This window comes from Pinus tabuliformis, chromosome 2_1 (assembly GCF_031772625.1).
Source record: "Pinus tabuliformis cultivar Carrire ecotype Pingquan chromosome 2_1, CPIR1, whole genome shotgun sequence".
NCBI lineage: Eukaryota > Viridiplantae > Streptophyta > Pinopsida > Pinales > Pinaceae > Pinus > Pinus tabuliformis.
This window is the reverse complement of record NC_142299.1, coordinates 46,136,046-46,146,566: the sequence shown is the minus strand read 5'-3', so window position 1 is coordinate 46,146,566 and position 10,521 is coordinate 46,136,046. Positions and strand designations below refer to the sequence as shown.

General features: G+C 37.6%; 1 pseudogene; it reads left to right on the top strand.

Annotated features, from left to right (window-relative positions):
* Positions 1 to 2,645: 2,645 nt before the first annotated feature.
* LOC149198709 (cullin-1 pseudogene) lies at positions 2,646 to 3,158 on the top strand (annotated as a pseudogene).
* Positions 3,159 to 10,521: the final 7,363 nt, after the last annotated feature.

The window sequence follows — 10,521 nt, the reverse complement described above, 5'->3', positions numbered from 1 at the left end:
TCACATCATGCTGCTTCTTTCTACATTCACTGGCATAATGCCCATATTTTTTACAATAATAACATTGGACATTGGGTTTTTCATACCTTTGTCCTTGAGCATGATGTTGTCCACTTTGTTGGCTGCTGCCTTGACCTTGGTTTTGATTTGGATTGTTGCCTCTTCCTTGAGCATTTGCTGGACTGTTCCTTCCGCCTCTGTTCTGGCTTCTGCGTCTTCCTCTCTTGTTTCCTCTGCCTTGACCTCTTCCTCTTCCAAAGGACATTTGGGTCTTGAAGGCTTGCTCTAGAGATGAGTTTTCATTTCTACTCAACCTCTTCTCATGTGTGATCAGTGATGCATGAAGCTCATCAACTGAAAAGTTTGAGAGATCCTTTGTCTCTTCTATGGTGGTGACAATCACATGGAACCTTGAGGGTAGGCACCTCAATAGTTTCTCCACAATCCTCCTTTCTTCAAGTATCTCTCCATGAGATCTTATTTGTGTGACCAGACCAATTACTTGAGTGAAGAATGAGTCAATATTGTCTGACTCTTTCATGTACAGGGTCTCAAAATCTTTCCTCAGCAACTGTAGCTTTGCTGTCTTCACTCTCTCCATGCCTTGATAGGATGTCTTGAGAGTTTGCCATGCTTCTTTGGATGTCTTAGCTGCTGCTAACCTTGGAAACACGCTTCCATGCACTGCCTGATACAAGAAGAAGACGGCTTTTGAGTCCTTCTTCTTGCAGCTCTTTAACAAATCTTTCTCTCCCTGAGTTAGTGCATTAAACTCATTTTCATCTGCTGGTTGTTCAAAACCATCTTCAACTATTTCCCATAAGTCTTGGGAAGCAAACAAGGCTTTCATTGTTATTGCCCAATAATCATAGTTTTTATCATCAAATAATGGGAGCTCCATACCCATGCTATTGCTGGTGCTGGTGCCAGCCATTCTTGCACTACTTGACTATGCTTCAAAATCACTGAAAAAAATACCTTGGATTCTTTTGCCTGAGTCTTCACACTGCTGGAGAAGTTGCTGCAATAAAAATCCTTCCTTCAGCTTCTTTGAATCCTTCAAAGAGCCTAAACTTGCTCTGATACCACTGTTGGGGATTTTTCTGTCAAAATCCCAAAAACAAAATCACAGAACACAGAGACAATGCTCTGTTTCAAACACAGGATCTTTGCACAGGGAAGCTTAAAAAAAATTATTTGCAGCAGACAGAGATTTCACACACCACACATTTCTATTCATTAATAAAAGCAACTGCTGTTACAAACTTCTTCCTCTCTCTCAGAGGGATTCACCGAGAACATTTAACAAAAAAAATTACTCTGTCTTCTCCTGAGATTTTACACTGCAGTGTGTAAAGATCTCTTTTACATTCACTGCTGTCAAAACAGATTTCTACTACAGAAAAAAAATTACTTTCACTGCTGTGTGGAAATTACACGAATTTTCTTCACGCTGCTGTGTGGGTTACAATACATCGCACTACTGTGCGTCACTCTTCAATTTCATTACTTCGCACTGCTGTGCATTACCTTCCTATGTTACAATACACGAAAAAAAAAACATTACATATATATGACAACCCAAGAAGAAATTACTACACGTCTTCACTGGCCATGCTTCCGTAAAAGACATAATAAAAATTAAATGCATTTACCAACTATTACTTGAGCCCATACTCCCGCTGAAATAAAATTAAAAACGTCACCAAACTTACCAACCACAGTAAATTGCATTTACTGTTTTACTGACACTTACTAGCGGTAAAGTAAAACTTTTACTTCACATAAAATTTCATTTAATGTTGGCCGATACTTCACCCTTTGACTTTAATTAGATCGCATCGCAAAATCCATTTGGTCGGAACACAAAAATTGGGTCTCACACATATGTTGCGATCTGTGATATGCGATTGGATCGCATCGCATCATTCCGGAGGACTTAACGCACAGAAGTTTGAATTTGCGATCGCAAATAAAATGAAGTTTCAGTTGAAATTACAATTTCAACATTTTCCTGAGTTGGTGATGCGTGGTTATGTGAAGAACGCACTGATGAAGATGATTAATCGAGAGCGCGATGGAGAGCAAATTGATCGGGCTTTGCTGAGAAACATTGTGGACCTTTTTGTGGAAATAGGCATGGGTAGCATAGATTTTTATAAGAAGGATTTTGAAGGTCACGTTTTGGAGGACACTGCTAAGTGGTGAAGCTTGTTAGGTATGTGGGTAATAAAGATGTATTTTCTGAATTTTGCAGGGAAAAACTTTCTCGCAAATTGTTGTTCAAAAAATAAAAAGGTAAATGAAAATCATGAACGGAGTTTGTTGTCAAAGCTCAAGCTTCAGTGTGGTTCACAGCTTACATTCAAGATGGAGGCCATGGTTAATGATTTTGTCCTTAACCAAGAAATGCAAGCTACCTTTCCTGATATTTCAAAACAACAGAATCATCTTACAATAGATTTCTCCCCTGCACTGTTGAATAGGGCAATGTGGCCAACCTACCAACGCTCCCAACTTAATCTGCCATCTGAGATGCTTACTTGTGTTGAGGTTTTCGAGCACATAAAAATCGTAAGCTTACATGGATACATTCACTGGGCACCTGTGATATCATCTCCCACTTTGACCACAAGCGAATAGACATGGCAGTAACAACCTACCAAGCAGCTACGCTATTGTTGTTCAATGACTCCCAAAAATTGACTTACGAAGGCATTAAATTTCTGTTGAATTTGCCAGATGAAGATGTTGAGAGATTGTTGCATTCACTTGCATGCAGAAATTACAAAATTCTTTTGAAGCAGCCACCCATCAAAACGATAGCTCCACATGATACTTTTGAATTCAATTCCTCTTTTACACACAAAATGGCCAGGATTAAGGTTCCACTTCCCAGCCTCGTGAATGAGAAGAAAAATGTCACGGGGACGGTGGAAAAAGATAGAAAACCAGCCATTGAAGCCGCCATAGTTCGTATCATGAAAAGTAAAAAGGCTTTGCATCATCAACGATTATTGAGTGAATGTATCCAGCAACCTGAAGGCACGTTCAAACCCAACATTAAATCACTGGAAAAAGGCATTACAGATTTGATATCAAGGGATTTCTTGCGACCAGACCAACAAGATCCCAATATATACATATACTTAGCCTGATCAAAACTACGCTCTTCTTTGGTACAAACTATGATGTTTAGTCTTCCTTGTTTTGTTTTGTTTTTTCTTGGATATCTCCCTGTGAGATTGTAGTTGAAAACTACGTTTTTGGAACAAACTGGGATATCTCCTCGTGAGATTGTAGTTGAAAACTACGTTTTAGTAACAAATTATGGTATTTAGTTTTAATTGTTTTTTTTAAAGAAGAAATTCAAATGATATAGAAGTTAGTATTAATGATTTATGTTCTTGCACATTTACAAAATAGAAAATTAACACTTTACTTTAGTCTGGTCATGCAGTCATCATGTAACTATTTCATGGACATGGAAATGGAGATAGTCTATAATTTCATGCATATTACTCTTATTTAATACAATTACTCTCATGCGTTTATATTATTGATTTTTATTTCTAAATTTCATTTCACAACATTAATCATATGTCATATTTATTTCCGCTGCTTTTTCAAACAAGACAAGCTTTCAAAATATTTGTTTCGGTCCCTCTCTATCAAGAAGTGTTTGTTGGTTAGGTTCAATCATAGAAATCCAAATAATTTGTCAAAATCTGAAATATATTTCCGGTGCATTTTCAATCAAAACAAGCTTTCAAAATATTTGTTTCGGTCCTTCTCTATCAAGAAGTGTTTGATGGTTTGGTTCAATCATAGAAATCAAGATAATTTGTCAAATCCGAAATTTATTTAAGATTAAAAATGAAAATCAAGAGGTTTGTTGGTTTGGTTCAATCATAGTAGACTTTTAAAAATCAGAAAACCAAATTCACCATGTTAGTGGGTCTATTTGGTTTCGTTGTTATTTTTGTTTTTTCTTTTCTTTTTCTTTTTTAAATAAAAGACAGAATTTATTTTTCTTTTTTAAATAAAAGACATAGAATTTATAGATGTGTCTCAATAATTGATTCAAATGATGAAGTCATTGTTCAATTTATGCTAACATAGTTTTCATCTTGTATAACCCAGAGTTCCTTTGGTTACTGTCACTTACTTAAAAGATTGTTCCACAGTTTCTTTTAGGATGCTAGTAAATTAGCAACTTCTAAGTTTAAAACCTAAGGTTATTATTATAATGTTATTGTCATTTACCCAAAAAATTGTCCCACAATTTCTTTTAGGATGCTAGTAAATTGGCAACTTCTAAGTTTAAAACCTAAGGTTACTATTATAACCTGTGCATAATTTACTATAACTTTAGGTAAGTAGTGCCAACAGTGAGCAAGTCACTTTAGGCTAGTGTTAGCAAAAGTTACTATAACATTAGGTTAGTAGTGCCAGCAGTCAGCAAATCGCCTTAGGCTAGTGTTAGCAAAAGTTACTACTAGCAATTGCACCACATGTTGTAAAGGAAACGCCTCAAGGAAGGAGTGTAGGAAAGGTTAGCATAGAAGATAGAAGTAAAATCAGTTGAGACTTTCATAGGGTTTTAATCCCTCAAAAATCCATCCCATTTGGGTGGGAAAGACCACAACAAGAATGGAATCTTGGTGGGAAAACTCTATCAATCTCACAATCAACTAATTACCATTGTTAATTTGCATTCCTTGTTATGATATAACACTAGTCAAAAGAGTGAGTTCCATTTGAAAAATTTTGTAATGTAATGAGGACAATTTGAAAATTCCCGCCTCTTAGTGAATCCAGCATGCAATAGTCTCCATTTATGGTTTCAAGCTAATTTAAGCAAACTCTTTCTACAATGCCCATTTTTCAATCCAAAATTTTTGCCTTTCATCATTGTTTTACTATACCATTTCTATTATTTTCTTAAAATGGTTTTTGTTCTTAACATGTGTGACTTGCTTTTGTTGCATCAATTGTTTGTGTGCACATTTCCTATATCACAAAACAAATAATTTCTATGTTTTTAATTAGAATTTTTTCTTTAAAACACAAAATGTTGAATAAAGCTATGATATATCCAAAGATTGAATTCGTAGTTTCCTTCAATTTCTTCCTTTCGCCATGATAGATTGAACCTATGCCAAGTTTGAGGGTCACAAACCTCTTGGGACTTAACATACATCAAACTACTAAAAATCCCTTATATTTTCAAAGATCAGACTCTTAGTTTTCTTCAACCTATTCTTTTCTCCTCTCATATGGTGAACCTTCTTTAGCCTCACTTGAGACTTGCATAGTGTATTAATCCCTCTAAAATTCATCCCATTATATAATTATAACACCCTCCTCCCACATCTACCCAAGCAATCGGCTAGCTCGGGCAAACATGCAACGAGTGGCCACTATGATATGATTCAACCTCCTAATTCATGTTAAGGAAGTGGAACCAACAGAAACACACCATACATATATTCAAAATCAGCATTAGGACCCTCTCGAACCAATCCAAACTTTCTAATAACCAACCCCCGGGTCCCACTAAGCTTTTGGACCACTTGACCTTTGGACGCTCTCATGCTATGGGCATGCCAATGGCTAGGGACCTTTGGACTCTCTCAAAGGCCTGTAAGCCAACATCCAGGGACTTTTATGCATAATTTTGTGCCAGCGTCCTTGGGATTTGAGCCACTTTTTCAGGCCCAGAGTCTAGGTCACTGCCCATAATGGAATGACATCTTTAGAAAAGTAAGATAACAAGGAAAAGGCAGTACAAAATAAATTACTTGAATAAGACCTTGAATGGACCCCTACTAGCCATGACAGGCATTTCGTCAAACATATCACAAATATGTAATGTATAGGTGTAAATAACATATTTGAGCATAAAGGTCTCATACTTAGCTGAGAAGCGCTAAGAAACAATTATGCCTCAACACATCAACTGCCATTTCATCCATTAGGTCATAGATACATTTTTCATTCATTTATCAGTAGAAACATGATGAGAAGCATACATAGCTATTTTCATAAAACATATATATAACCTCCATAATAGCAGCAGAAATACCAATGAAATCATAGCCATATAAACCACATATAATCCAGTATAATACTCATAGAAATATAAGGAGAAATAACCTCATATTGATGATGCAAAATCCAAACCTGGGATGGGACTTCCATGTTCCACCCGACTGTAGAATGGCTGAGCCAAGCCCCTCTTCAATCATTCACCCTTGTGCCATATTCCAAGCATGAATGTGGGATCTCATATAACACATCAATCCAAAACCATCCGGGGCATCCAGAGGCCATCCACCTCAACCCATCAAACAGTGATTTGACCTCACAGTTGAGCATCACAAAACCATCATCAGATTGGTCTTTATCCCATCCATCCAGAGCTCCAGAGCATTTGTTCCAACCAAGGCTCTAGGACTAGTAACTCAACCCACAGCTGTTGTTGGGCTTCAGAATGTTTGTCCAACCAAGGGTCCATGATTAGTAACTCAACCCAAGCTAAAGAAACATGAGAACCAACCAAAACAAAACAAGGGAATAAACCCACAATCTCCATGGCTATCGAGGAAATGGAAAGGCTAGACAATCCACTATCAATCCAGGCAATCCTCCATGCCAGTGATAGATCATGGCCAATAGTCCACATGCATATGTCATGCATGTCAAAACTAGTGAGGAAAACATACATGCAACTCGGTACCTGTAAGAAAATCTCGTTGTAGTTATTGATCCCGATGTCCTCTTGCACTTTCCTTCTCTTCATTTTCCTTCTTGCTCCAAAAATCCAAGAATGCCACACCCTCTAAGAGTGCTCCAAGAAAACTCTAAGTATCCAAGAGTATGAGGGATAGAGAGAGAATAATGAGAGAGGTCCAACATTAAACTGGTAAAAGGTTACAACCTGATCCTCAGAAGCCCTTTTATGAATGAGGCCTCTATTTTCTCAATTTCCCATTATTTTCCTTCATTTTCCTCCTTAAATGAAACATGTGACCTTTCACCTCCCTTTTCTCCTAATTCCCATTATTTTCATAAATAAATGTGCCAAAAATTTCATTTTGCCTTTCCAAAGCCTTAGTCATTTCCTTTTCCAATTTCCTTTGCCATTAAACAATCACAAGTGATCCCCATCACTAGGATTTTACCCAACATTAAGCTTGGAATAAGTGTCCCATCAACCATGGTTATTATTTTGCATTTATTAACTTTTATTACATGGAATTTTCACCAAGTTTGTTACAGAACCCTCCCCTTGGGGGAACACTTTCCTCGGTGTTCAACAACGCCTATAACCACAAAACTGTTGTAGGCAAAAAACATTTCCGATGGAGCTTCATAACTTAGCTCGATGCAGTATTTATAATGATGAACCTGCTGAGAAGCAAACCAACATGAAAACATAACAACATAACATCATAATGACATGAAACCCATACCTCTTATTGGAGCTTTATAACATAGATCATGACAGTATTTACATACATATACATATGTACATATAGCAACATGATCAAAACATATACCAAAACACCACACCAAAATTGTTTTGCCTCAACCAAAAAACAAGGAAGGATTCATAGCTCGCATATGATCCTCCATCTCCCATGTAGCTTCATCAGGCCCAAACTACTTCCATTACACTTTAACTTGCTAGATTTCTCAGTTCTGGAGCATGAACACCTTTTTCTACAATATACACTGAGGCTCCAACTGGAATTCTTCGTCTGGTTCCACCTGCAATACAGACCAGTCAATCACAAGATCAACATCTCTAACATACTTCTTAAGAAATAACACATGGAAAACATCATGAACTTTCACTGTCGGAGGCAGTGCAAGTCGATAGGCTACTAGCCCAATCCTCTCAAAAATGTTGAAGGGCCCACAAAATTGTGGTGCTATCTTGGCACATGATCCAATATGTAAGGAGTTCTTCTTCGGTTTGATGTGCAAGTACAATTGTTCCCCAACCTGGAACTCCTTAAACAACCTCTTCTGATCTTCATATCTCTTTTTCCTATCCTATGTTTCCTTTAGATTCTTCTTGATCACCTGCATTTCCTGTTCCATTTCTTCCAACATGTGTGGTCCAATCAACACGTTGTTAATTGGATCACTCCAACTGACAGGAGTATTGCAACTCTGCCCATACAATGCCTCAAACACACTCATCCTCAAATATTCCTAATACCCTTTGTTGTAAGCTAACTCTACCATTGGAAGATATTCTTCCCACTTTTGCTATTGATGCATCACATACATCCTCAATATGTCCTCCAATATCTTGTTGACCCTCTCTGTCAGTCCATCTATCTGCGGATGATAAGTTGTATTGAACGCCAAATCTGTGCCCAAACCTGCAAATAACTCCTTCCAAAACTTGGAAGTGAACTTTACATCCCTGTATGACACAATCTTCTTTGGAACACCATGCAATATGAACACATATCTAATGAATACCTGTGCTACATCGCTAGTTAAGAATGTAGACTTCACTAGAACAAAATGTGCAACCCTTGTAAACATGTCCACAAAAACCATGATGGGATCATGTTGTCTCACCATCCTCGGAAAACTTGTGATGAAGTCCATGGAAATGACCTCCCATTTCCACTCTTGAATCGCAATTGGTTGTAGCAGTCCACCTATATGTTTACACTTTGCCTTCACACACTAACAATCAAAACACCTAGCGACAAACCCTGCTACATCCCTCTTAAGGTTCAGCCAATAATAAAACTTCTTTATTGCAGTCAATGTCTGATAACTTGGGTGACCCAAATATGGTTTCGCATGAAATTCCCTCAACGTCACCTTCTTGATTTCACTACTATTTGGCGCATATATCCTATCTCTTAATCTAACAAATCCATCTTCTATAAGACAATAATCCACATCTCGTGCACCTACACTTGTACGTGTACCACTACCTATATTATCACATGTACCTACACATATACTATCACTTCTACCTGTACCAATACTCTGCTGCAACCTGTGCATAATCTCCATATATTTAACATCTTGCAGGCTTGCCTGCAAGATCCTATCTCCTAAGTCTATCCCATTGAAGCTCATAGCTACTAAGTGATTTACCTTTATTCGCCTGCTAAGAGCATATGCCACCATGAACTCTTTATCTTTTATATATCTGACCTCAAAATCAAACTCATTGATCATATCCAACCACTGAGTCTGCCTACCATTTAGATTTGATTGGTCAAATAGATACCGCAAACCATTGTGATCATTCATCAATGTAAACCTCCTACCCAGAAGATAGTGTCTCCACATCATCAATGCATCTATAATCGTTGCCAACTCAAGATCCTATGTGGGGTAGTTTTGCTAGTGCCCATTCAATTTTCACAACTCATAACATACCACCTGTCCATCCTGCATAAGGACTCCACCAATTCCTTTTTTGCAAGCATTTGTGCATACTACAAACTCTTGGTATGGATCTGCAATCTTCAACACTAGTGCATATGTCAACAACTTCTTAAGCTGATCAAAATTAGCCTCACACTCCTCTGTCCATTTGAACTTCTTACCTTTCCTCTGCAATGACATAATAGGATAATAAATCTGTGAGCAATTCCTAATGAACCTCTTATAATAGCCTGCCAACCCCATGAAATATCTCACCTCATCTGCATTCTTAGGAGCTACCCACTCCATGATGGCCCTTATCTTTTCTGGATCTACTGTGATGTCCTCCTTGGAGACAACATGTCCCAAGTAATGTATCTCAATCCGAAATAAACTACACATGTTGATCTTAGCATACAACTGATGCTTTCTCAACAACCTCAACACTTCTGCTAAATGCTCGACATGCTCTTCCTCATTTTTAGAATATACCAATATGTCACCAATGAACACAATAGAAAACGTATCCAAATATGGATGCAACACACTATTCATCAAGCACATAAATGTAGTTGGAGCATTAGTTAAGCCAAATGGAACTGCAACAAACTCATAATGCCCATACCTGGTCCAGAAATTTGTCTAGATATTAGATCAATCTTTGAGAACATTGTTGCTCCCTTCAACTAATCGAACAAGTCATCAATTTTCGGCAACAAATACCTATTCTTGATGGTCACTTTGTTCAACTGCCTGTAGTCAATTCACAATTTGAGAGTACCACCTTTTTGCTTCACAAACAATATCAGTGCGCCCCATGCTGATACACTTGGCCTAATGTATCCCTTGTATAACATTTCCTTCAATTGTAGGTTCAACTCTAACAACTTAGGTGTGCTCATCCTGTAAAGTGTCTTTGATGTTGGAGTTTCCCCTGGCACTAACTCAATAGAAAAGTATACCTCCCTATGAAATGGCGATATGTAATGTCCTCAAGAAACACATCCTTGAACTACTGTAAAGCTGGATACCTTCTCAAAACATTTACATCCTCAACTTCCTTACCCTTGTCACTAGAAATGTGCACTGCAAACAACATACTTCATT